A 12184-nucleotide genomic window follows, 5' to 3' on the forward strand; every position below is an offset into this window, starting at 1 on the left:
ACTCACCAGCGATCCCCCAGCAGCCCCAGTAGTAGCCGTGCTCTTCTACAGCGTGCTTCTTCTAATAGGCTTTAAAAAAAGGCGACAAGTCGATCCAAACCGAAACTCGTCCTGGCAGCAAAAAGCCGTCTTATCTCTGCGTTACCAAATCCCCACTGTACGGCGATCTCATCACACAACCCCCAGGCCTGCGGTGTTCACGACTCCTGGCTGTTGTGGTTATCACGATTCTTGATTAATTTGATTCAAAATCAGCGATGAGTAAGAGAGCAGCTTGCAGTGGCGAATAACTGTCTCAGAGGCGGGCGGTCTTAGTTTTTTTCCAGAGAAAAAAGAGCGCTTATGGGAGTGGTAACCGAGCTTGGCAGTCTGCACGGTTCGCACGTAGTCGTTTGTTAGCCCACTACCACAACTAGCATATAGATCCCACCTCCTCCTGCTAGTCGGATCAGCGTGCACAGACCGAGACGGGCAACGCCACTGGAGGTTTTGAGGACAGCCTGTACGAGGGGAGTGATGCTAGGGATGGAGGGAGGGGGATGCTGCACATGATGGTCACGTAGCTGATTGCAAAGCTGCACTCACAAATAATGGTTGGAGTCAGAACGGATGCTAGTTCTCTAAATGTTCATAGGTTTCAAAGAAGCTGCTGACTTTTAGTGCAGTCATTTCCTGATTTATCGACATAAATATTGAGCTCACCTTTTTGAGGCTTTGAACTTCAAACATTTGTTTTGTTACCGCCCCTAACTGTGCAGCACAAGTTCGTGCGTTTAACATTCACATGGTAAAACAAAGTCCTATCTTCTGAATTAAATTTTTATGTTTTCTAAATATTTTCTTGTAAAAACAGAATATCGTCTCCAACTAAGTTCTGTTTTAATGTTTTAAAGTATTTCTATTCCCAAAGAGCAAACAATTATTTGAAAACTTTAATACAGTTTTTCTTGGTTCTCTCGGTTTTCTTGGTGAATTACTAAATTCAGTTGTAATAACAACACGTTGCGTTTTGTAACAAAACTTGTAATGGTTGAGTAAACTTCAAATACATATTACAAAATTGTTTTAGCTCCGGTCAAGCAATAATATCTCCATTTCTGTACATTCTGTAACCATAATGACAAAAAAGTAAACCTACACTTATTTTAAATTATTATTTATTGGCTTTAGTTTATTTTATACTGAGTATTATATGCATTGTAGTTCATTATATACTGCATGTAACAACTTTCAAAGCTTACTAGGTCACAAAACATTGGAAAGACCTTACATGAATTATATATCTCTTTACATGTTAGCCTGAATTTGAAATAACTAATGAACCGTATTATAGTGCCCATTTGCTTTTAGCTACAACATATTTATTTCCTTTTGCTGTTTTAGTCCCCACAGGTGATATTATTATGTGTGTTTTACTTTGATTTGGTTGTGGAAGTTGTGCTCAGATCCTCAAGGTAGGGTTAGACTTAAAAGAATTTAAAGTAAAAATGTCCACATGGCCTCATATGATCAGTCTTTATAATCTGATCATCGATTAGTTCTTTCAGCGTTTTATTCTTACAGGGATGAAACTGAAGCTTACTAGCCTGCATTTTATTTACTGAGCACAGCTGGCTCACAGATTTTTGAAGTATTTAAGTGCCTCAAAGTCAGAGCTAAATAAATGCTCATCACTAAAGATGAGGGTATGAGTCATAGTGTATATACTTAACATATTTCATGAAAAGCATACAAGGTTACTGAGTGAAAATCTATTAATTTACATGCTACTAACATGTTTAACTATAGTGACTCAACTGTTACCATGTTAAAGAAGCAAACACCCTTCAGTATTATTTAATGTTATTCAAACCTACAATTGTTTGTAATCTATCTCTAAATATCTAAAAGAAACAACTATTATTAGTCATTAAACCATCCAACATTATACTTTATTAGAAGGTGAAATGTTAGTAGTTCAATATGATGTAAACATCCTAAATATTTTTCGCCATTGCTAGCCTAAAACATTTACATAGGATTCATTATTTTAAGAAGCAAATCAAAAAGACAGAATAATTTCTTTGCTGTTAAGAACCAGCACAGGTTCTAAAGTGAACCCTTGTTTTAAGGGTGGTTGTAATAGCAGCAGACATTGTTTATTCATGTCTGCTGTAGTGAACTGCATGCTCAGGTTTTTCTCAGATTTAAAAATAAATGTGGTTCTTGTCCTTTTTTTTAGTGAGGGCAGAGAAGCAGAACCGTAACTGGCAGTAATATCTTAAAATGACCTAATTTGGAGATCAGTGCCTAATTTTAGGTTAATCTTTACCGCACAGAAAGGCAAGTGGGGATTTTCTCTGAAATCGGTTTTATTTTAATGAAATCTAATATGATAATAATACATGACAGAGATTTAGAGACATTTTGGTAGGTGACTCATGCTTCATCAGATTACTTACCTCTTGATTTCCTTTGCTGCTAAAGCACTGACAAGCAAAACCTGTTGCAAGGGCTCTTCTTTCTTTGTTCATTTATTTTTATAGCAAGTCTCATCCTTTCTTATCAGCCAATGTTCGGCCTGAGGTCCTCAGATAAGATCATCTTTGAAAACTACTTTTTAAAAGATTCTTTTTAGCAGTTAGTCTATGTTTGTGTTTCCGTCTGTATTTAGCATATTGCAGATGTTCAGTTTTTATCTTGTTCCTCTTACCCTGGTTTATGAGGTCAGTTTATGAGTTTTATCTACATATCTCTGTTCTGTTTGTTCAAATTGATTTTTTTTCTTCATTTTATGGCAAATACCAGATTTGATTATTAAACTTGAGCACATCAAACTAATAAAAATATGTCAACTTTAAGGTTTTTTTTTTACATATATATGTATATATATATATATATATATATATATATATATATATATATATATATATATATACATATATACATATATATATATATACGTATATGTATCTGCAGGCTAAGAATTATTTATCCACCCACAGGTGACAAAATGCCATCATTGGCACTAAAATGAGATTTAAACACAACAAAAGAAAATTAGTTATTTTGAAAACTTTAACTGTAACTCATTCTACACTCTTATTGTATTAGCAAGACTATCGTTATCGTCATTGCAATTTGCCATTCATTCACAGTAGTAACGGAGTTAAAGGTTGTGGGAGGTTGGCATGTTACTTTTGCTGAAACTCGTTGCCAGCTCCTGACACACATTTCAGCACTTCCTTCCAAGAAATATGAACACCGTATCCAGGAAGCCACACTTTGGCCACCCAGCCCGGCACTTCATTTCCTTTGAAACTAGTGGAAGAGCACGACCATTCCCCGATGCACATCACCATGAGCGCATGTCAATGAGGTGCCAATGACAGGGCCACATTGTAAGATGGGACCAGAGTGGGAGTGCCATGTGACACTCCTGAATGGGCTGCCGGGGTTGGCTGGGGGAGGAGGATGGCAGCATCCACAAAAGCCCATTGAAGGATTGCAGACTAGGTACAAGTCTGGCACTGGTCCTCCTTCCCTTCCATGGGACAGCAGGAGGAGGCTGCTGCTTGGTACTGCCTGAATGGTGGGATTATTTCAGAAGAATTGGAGAGAGGAGGTTTATTATCACCGTATTACACTTCCTCCAGTATGTCGATTGCCATTATGCCCAGATCTGCATATACACTACTGTCTTGTGTGCTTCACCAGCATAGAAAAGACTGTTGTGTTAACGTATTTTCAGCAGCACAGATGAGCATTGTGGTAAATGGCCCATAATGTGAGCCATGCACACACGCTTGCATACATCCACCCTGTACCAAGGGCTTAAGTAACTGTGACACTCCTGTAAGTCTACTTTTAGCCATAAAATCACTTTGTTCAATCACCATAAACTGATACGTATGTTTAATGACTTGTAAAACATGCTTGAAGTTTGATATATTTTTTGTGAAAAAGTACATTTACCATGGTTCACTATGTCTAATGATCCTGGTAGTGTTTGTAAAACAAAGGCTTGCGTAGAGGAAATAACCAGTAGTAACTAATGGTTAATGGTCTGCCATTTATATAGTGCCTTTCTAGTCAAACTGAGCGCTCAAAGTACTTTTTACTATAAGTGTCATTCACCCAGCCACATGCATGTTTCATGCAGCACTTTTATATGTGCCTAAGCACTTTGTCTAACATTCACACTCTCACTCACACTCCGATGGATTCAGTATCTTCAGGTCTACTTGGTGTGCAGAAAATCATAGCAAATCTCAAATCTACTGTAGCAGCGTGAACTATGACATATTATGGAGTTTGCAGATTGCCACAGCTTTTTGGATAATTAAGAAAGAAAACCAGAGTTAAGTATCAACAAAAAACAAAACAGATTTATTACAGTACGTGAAGCCTTTATAGTACACGATATAATTGTCAATCGGGGCAATATTTTTCAAAGATTTTCACCCTGTTTTATTTCTTGAGGTTACAGGAATCTATCACAATCCACAAGTCCAGTCCAGGGCAGAGAAACATACCTTTGCTTGGTGTAATTTGTGACTGGCCCTCATGGCAGAGTCGTATTAATGCATATTTGCTTCCCTCCAGTGGTGATGATGATGAATTACACAGGACCCAAAATATTTCACATGTGAAGACGCTGTACATCCACTGCACAGAAAGACTGTTACACTCTCTGTACGTGAGAAAAATACAAACAGGAAAACACCAATTATTATTTGACATAATACCACCTTTCAAAAATGATAAGATATAAAAAAAAAAAGCTTTTTTTTATTAGTTGTACCAGAAAGGGATCAAGACAAAATGTAAAAACACAGGTGAATTAAATTTCAAGGGTTAAATAGCATATATGATATATGATAAAATGACTGTTTAAAGTAAGGCAGCACTGGTTGATAGCGGATTAAAAGCAACAGTAAACAGCTAAGCTGTAAAGCCCAGTTGTATCCCAGATACAGTGCATTAAAAACTTAATGTGTAGTTTTGACTCTTAGAGAAAGTAAGCAGACCCATCCACATGTTATGCTTCATAACAGATCAGCACGAATGGTGTTTTTCAGTGCTTTACTGTATAAACCAAAAACAGACATTTAAAGTCAATGTGAGAAAAGAATGGGGCAAACTAACTGTGCTAAATTAATAAAAAGCCAAAGTTCAGTATGATGTCACTTCATTGTGCTTTTATTCTTACCAGCAATTACAGTGCCAGTGACACTTTAACACAAGGGAAGCTGGGACTTTTACACAGAGAAAGTCATTAGGAAGGTTAGAAAACATCAGTAGGAAACATGAAAGGAATGTTAAAGTTATTGGACGGATTTATCCACAGCAGTGCTGAACTTTGCCTGTAGAGGGCAGAGTTGTGGTTTTTAGGCTGTGCTGCACTCAAAAAATGGGAAACCTGAAGGATTTTGTTTATGTTGGATCTAAAATATTTTTGAGAACATTAATGCAGTATTTCTATATTTCTGTGTTTGAGGACAGACCATAGTTTCTGTCCTCAAACTGAAATACTAATAAAAAATATATATAATTTTTGTGTCCTAAAATGCTTCAGTTAAAACAGCCACGTGTTATATGTTACATACTGTTGCCCTTTGCCCTCTGACATTATAACTTGCTGCATGTATCCTTTCAGAGGATGAAAGTGGGTGTGATGTATTCATTCAAAGGTGCTGCTGTCACTCCGTGTTTACATTTCAGAGACAAGTTGTTCTTGTACTTGTGTAAGTACAGTTCCCCTGCCCGCTTGGGTGTGTTAGCACTATACAGTCTTGTCGTTTACATGCGTAGATATTAAAATGCAAAACTTAGAGCAGCAATAAAATAGTTAATATATACATGCAGTTTAAAAGATGTGCAGAATATAAACAGATGACTGTATTTATGTACAGTGGGGCAAAAAAGTATTTAGTCAGCCACCGATTGTGCAAGTTCCCCCACTTAAAATGATGACAGAGGTCAGTAATTTGCACCAGAGGTACACTTCAACTGTGAGAGACAGAATGTGAAAAAAAAATCCATGAATTCACATGGTAGGATTTGTAAAGAATTTATTCGTAAATCAGGGTGGAAAATAAGTATTTGGTCAATAACAAAAATACAACTCAATACTTTGTAACATAACCTTTGTTGGCAATAACAGAGGTCAAACGTTTACTATAGGTCTTTACCAGGTTTGCACACACAGTAGCTGGTATTTTGGCCCATTCCTCCATGCAGATCTCAAGAGCAGTGATGTTTTGGGGCTGTCGCCGAGCAACACGGACTTTCAACTCCCGCCACAGATTTTCTATGGGGTTGAGGTCTGGAGACTGGCTAGGCCACTCCAGGACTTTCAAATGCTTCTTACGGAGCCACTCCTTTGTTGCCCGGGCGGTGTATTTTGGATCATTGTCATGTTGGAAGACCCAGCCTCGTTTCATCTTCAAAGTTCTCACTGATGGAAGGAGGTTTTGGCTCAAAATCTCACGATACTTGGCCCCATTCATTCTGTCCTTAACACGGATCAGTCGTCCTGTCCCCTTGGCAGAAAAACAGCCCCATAGCATGATGTTTCCACCCCCATGCTTCACAGTAGGTATGGTGTTCTTGGGATGCAACTCAGTATTCTTCTTCCTCCAAACACGACGAGTTGAGTTTATACCAAAAAGTTCTACTTTGGTTTCATCTGACCACATGACATTCTCCCAATCCTCTGCTGTATCATCCATGTGCTCTCTGGCAAACTTCAGACGGGCCTGGACATGCACTGGCTTCAGCAGCGGAACACGTCTGGCACTGCGGGATTTGATTCCCTGCCGTTGTAGTGTGTTACTGATGGTGACCTTTGTTACTTTGGTCCCAGCTCTCTGCAGGTCATTCACCAGGTCCCCCCGTGTGGTTCTGGGATCTTTGCTCACCGTTCTCATGATCATTTTGACCCCACAGGATGAGATCTTGCGTGGAGCCCCAGATCGAGGGAGATTATCAGTGGTCTTGTATGTCTTCCATTTTCTGATGATTGCTCCCACAGTTGATTTTTTCACACCAAGCTGCTTGCCTATTGTAGATTCACTCTTCCCAGTCTGGTGCAGGTCTACAATTCTTTTCCTGGTGTCCTTCGAAAGCTCTTTGGTCTTGGCCATGGCGGAGTTTGGAGTCTGACTGGTTGAGGCTGTGGACAGGTGTCTTTTATACAGATGATGAGGTCAAACAGGTGCCATTCATACAGGTAACGAGTGGGGGACAGAAAAGCTTCTTACAGAAGACGTTACAGGTCTGTGAGAGCCAGGGATTTTCCTTGTTTGAGGTGACCAAATACTTATTTTCCACCCTGATTTACAAATAAATTCTTTACAAATCCTACCATGTGAATTCATGGATTTTTTTTTCACATTCTGTCTCTCACAGTTGAAGTGTACCTCTGGTGCAAATTACTGACCTCTGTCATCATTTTAAGTGGGGGAACTTGCACAATCGGTGGCTGACTAAATACTTTTTTGCCCCACTGTAGCATATTGTCTATGGTAGCAACAGGAAAATGAATGTTGCTGTATTTTAATGGGATATAGTCTCAAGACGTTAATAATAATACTTTGGTATTTCTTAAGCATAACAAACATAAATAATTTGAACTTGAATTGCATTCCTGCTACTTTGATGTAAATAAATATGGTAAAAATTTAATATCTGCTTTCCAAAAATGATTTATCTAGTGAAAATAGATGGTTTGTAGTTGTATTAATTGTATTTTCAGCAGTGTCAGTTGTGCTTTACCATCACTGGCATCATTGATAGTATACTGTATGTTAGCTGGTGGGCCGTCAGCTACCTCACAAAACAAATGAATCGAGTCTCACCAGCTGTCATTAAGGATGCCTGAGGCAGGGTGGGGGGGATTCCCATTCCTGCCACTCCCCATTGGCCGTAAATAAATAAAATAGAAAAGATTAACAAGAGGAGCCCACAGAGAGTGTATAGTGGTCCTATTGGGAAAACCAATGTGTTTGGCACAGCAAGCAGGACGGGTGTTTAAAAAATGAAATAAAATAAAGGATGCCTGGGGAGCAACTGAACTTAAACTATGATAGGATGAAAACTGCGCCTTCTTTTTCAGCATCCCAAACTTGCCCTATTGGACTGTGATTTGGTGACAGTGGAGGACATCTGAGCACTTATCATACTGGAAGCAGCCAGCAGAAGATGGGTAAACTGTGGTCCTGAAGGGATGGACGTGATCAGCTCCAAGCAGTTGACCATTCACATTTGACCTCTGGCATCGATGAGGCATTTTCACCCATTAGAACTGCGGCTCACTGGATAATTTCTATTTTTTTCCAGGCTATTCCGTGTAAACCATAGAGATGGTTGTGTGGGAAAATCCTAGTAGACCATCAGTTTCTGAAATGGTGTGTTTACACCATACACCATGCCACATTCAAAGTCACTTAAATCACCTTTGTTCCTTATTCTCATGCTCAGTTTGAACATCAGCAGGTTGCCTTGACTATGTCTACATGGTCAAATGCATTGAGATACTGCTATATAATCCTATTTTATATGAGGGTTTTAAAATGCGTCATTGTGTTGACTCTTTAATAACGCTGTTATTGTCCAACTTTAACCTCTTAGGAGTCCACCTTCTTTCATTTAAAGTTTGTGCTGCTGTGCAGATCACCCATGTTCAAGACTTTGTTTACAAAGCCGACGAGCTGTGATTAAAAACTTGAAGAACATGCAGCATGTGAGAGAGTCAGCATCTCCTGCAGTTTCTGTGACATTTAGAATCAGCAAGGCTGTTCAGCTGCAGTGCATGTTTTGTAACAAGAGAGGCCTACAGTCTAATAACTCCCCCAGTGCTCCCAGTGGGATACACATAGCAGAGTGGCTTGTAACGAGGCGGCATATCCAGTGACAAACACAGCAAACACAGCCCAGATGGAAACAACAGTGTGTTTGTTGACCTCACGTGGATCAAAGAATGAAGGAGGGCGAGTACTAGCGATGCACAACTGTAGCTGTGATCCTTCTGTCCATTTTCTCTTGCTTAACCAATTCAGGCTCGGGAGGGGGGCTGAAGACTATCCCAGCTGTCATAGGACGAAAGACAGGGTACAGAACAGCCTGTAGCAGAGCTAACAGACAGAGACAGGCAATCATTCACACCTACGGCCAATTTAGAATTGCCAGTTAACTCATGCATGGATTGTGGGACGGAGCCAGAGAGCCCAGAGAGAGCCCACACAGGCATGGAGAGAACATGCAGCCTCCACACAGAAAAGCCCCAGCTGGCCATGGATTCAAATACAGCACCTTCTTGCTGTGAGGCGACAATGCCAACCGGCACACCATCATCTGTAGTTATGAGTTAAATCTAATTCAGAGTCTGCAATCTATTTTTCGCACCGTGGCTTCATTTTGAACATGTTAAAATACAATAACAACAACAATAATTATAAGAATAAATTTAATAAGGTCAAAAAGGAGTAGGAAGAAACATGTGCTTATTTAATCCCACCAACTTTCTACAATTCAGTAACTACTAATCATTACATTTGTTTCCTTGTTTATGCCCTATCCTATCACAAATCCTTCTTTTCAATTTGTTACATTTATTTGGCTTTAATTGCAAGTAACATGCCAAGAGAGAAACAAATATACAAATACATAATCACATACAAAAGTATACACACACATATACATACACATACATGTCCATACACACACATATGTCAGAACACCCAGTCAAAGCCCTACCTCCTCCTTGAACTTTGCGAGAACTACATTTCTGTATTGGTTTTTCCTCACTGAGCCTGTTCCTCAGCTTCATTTAACTTTTGAGTGTGGTCAATTTAATTCCCCCCTTAAATTGTATCCACCATCTCTTTTGGACAACAAAAGGATGACATTATGAGGAAGTAGCTTGTTTACTGTTCCATAAATAATTTGTGTCATAATTTTAGATGCAGCACATCATACCACTTTTTTAAGGCTTTATAACAATTGTTCTGTTTCACTGGATTCCAAATGCAGCAGGTCACTGCTTCTTCTGATAAACTCTACATTTAATCACTTCCAATCAGAGACATGCTGGCAGGATGGAAAATGAAGTCTTCTAGACATTGTCGTAAGTTGAGCTGCAAAAAGAAAAAGAAAAAAATGAGTTAGTTAATTAGCTCTATACACTCTTGTCTTTTACATGGGTAGAGATATAGATATATTCAAAAGGTTAAACATGGACGTTTTCCCCACTACTGAGCATTGTAGGTTCACATATAGTTTATTACCACCGTATTTTTCCATGACAGAGCACCAAAAATAACTGCTTTAAGGGGAAAAATACAGTAATTATATTTGAAATCCTTCTTATTTGTAATATACTGCCCTCCCAAACTTTTTGTCTGAGGTGTTGCTTCTGTTCTTAGCTGATGATTGGAAATGGGTTCACAGCTGCACTTCAGTGAAACACTGCATCTGGGTGTTGGTCACTCATCCTTTTCCTGGACTTCTAAAATAACCTCAACATGTGTACAGGCCAGGTCAGCAGGTTACCGCTAGCTTCCCCCTGCCCTGTAGGAGCACCGGATGACTCACTGCAAAGAGCCTGGATGCTAATGTGATTATCATGCGTCATTTTTTTGTTCTTCAGGCTAAAGATAAAGCAGGAAATTGTATTCACTATCATTCCCGTCACTCTACATGTCTATCTTTGTCTACTTCCTGCCTCCTGAAACTCATCATCCATCTTAGTGCTTATTTTATCTTCATGTAGCGACCCATTGAAGTGATTGTATCAGGAACCGCTTTTTTCACCTTGACTTATGCTGTTTTTTTTCTACTGATTGAGTAAACAAGAGCTATTGTTTTAATAAATTAATTTATAGAGGTGTTAGCAGAATGATGCAGCAACAATCTTTGGACTACCTAGTGCCAGTTGCTTTATATTTAGAGTACAAATAAATTTGTACAACGTTACTCAAAAAGCAAGCCTTATAGCATGATCTTAGTTTCTTCAGTTTGCTGTATTTGCTATAATGTAGATGTTTTGATTTTATAAGCCATGTCAACTTCATAGGCTGCAAGCCCTGTTGTTTGACAACAGGGGTGTCAAACATAAAGCCCAGGGGCTAGAATCGGCCCAGCAAAAAGTCCAATCTGCCCTGCTGGGTGTCTTTGGAAATTGTGAAGGCACAGATTTTTTTACTTTTAACTGTATTTTCATAAATTTTTTACAGCTTTTCCTACTATTAAAGACCTCTCCTGTTATTCATACTACACCAAAGAAATTAGAGGTCATTTTGGCATCTCTTCATTGGCACCAAGTTTAATTTAAATGTTGGGAGTAATTATTATATAGCGTTTTTCTACTCTCCCAGATTCAAAACATTGCGCATATATTAACAGTTTTTCTATGCTTAAGTGCTTTTATCTAACAGTCACACCTGTTCATATTCCAATGGGCATCAGTATCTTGCCCAAGGCATCTATACTGGAGCCAGGAATCAATCCACTAACTGATTAGTAGATGCTTTACCTCCAGGTTAGGCTGACTGGTTTGTGAGAGCAATATGTCAGCTGTGAAGTTGAGAACTACGCTGTGAGCAGGATTTGAACCTGCGCAAGGAAACCCCATTGGATTTCAAGTCTAACGCCTTAACCACTTGGCCATCACAGCTGCAAGTTAGCACCCTTCCCCTCAAATACAAGGTCTTAAATAATGAGGTTTTAAATAATAAGGCCAAATCTTGTCTTGAAGAGCTCATAGTGCCATATCACTCCAATAAAGTACTGTTGGGGCTTCCCATGATGAACGGAGTGTTTCCTGTTCACTCACCTTTTTTCATTCACTATGCGCTTACAAACCTCTTCATTTAATCAGTTTTTATTTCTATCTGGCTCTCTTCCACAACATGTTTTTTGCCCTGTCTTTGCTCCCATCATCCCCATTTGGTTGCAGGTGGCTGCCCTGCCTCGAGCCTGGTTCCGATGGAGGTTTCTTCCTGTTAAGAGGGAGTTTTTCCTTTCCACGGTCGCCAAAGCTCTTTCTCAAAGGGAGTAATTTCATTGTTGAGGTATCTTTGCATTATTGTAGGTTCATTACCCGACAATATAAAGCACCTATTTGGCATAAATAAAATGTCATTGATTTAAGTAACAGATAAACACCTACAACCCAGAAAAATTGCCATGTTTTTTTCTTTTA

The 12184-nt window shown here is 39.1% G+C and overlaps 1 protein-coding gene and 1 non-coding gene across 2 annotated transcripts in view; both read right to left on the reverse strand.

Moving 5' to 3' along the window:
- Positions 1-515, reverse strand: part of rnf24 (ring finger protein 24) — a 31701-nt gene extending 31186 nt beyond the window's left edge. Inside the window, exon 1 of the mRNA XM_085161855.1 lies at positions 7-515. The gene's annotated coding sequence lies outside the window, so the exon portion shown is untranslated. The remainder of the gene's footprint in view (positions 1-6) is intronic.
- An 11059-nt stretch (positions 516-11574) lies between these two features.
- On the reverse strand, positions 11575-11656 carry trnas-uga (transfer RNA serine (anticodon UGA)). The gene has a single exon. It is a non-coding gene; the product is annotated as a tRNA-Ser (tRNA).
- Between the last annotated feature and the right edge of the window lie 528 nt (positions 11657-12184).

This window comes from Neolamprologus multifasciatus, chromosome 6 (genome assembly GCF_963576455.1).
Source record: "Neolamprologus multifasciatus chromosome 6, fNeoMul1.2, whole genome shotgun sequence".
In the NCBI taxonomy this organism is placed as follows: domain Eukaryota; kingdom Metazoa; phylum Chordata; class Actinopteri; order Cichliformes; family Cichlidae; genus Neolamprologus; species Neolamprologus multifasciatus.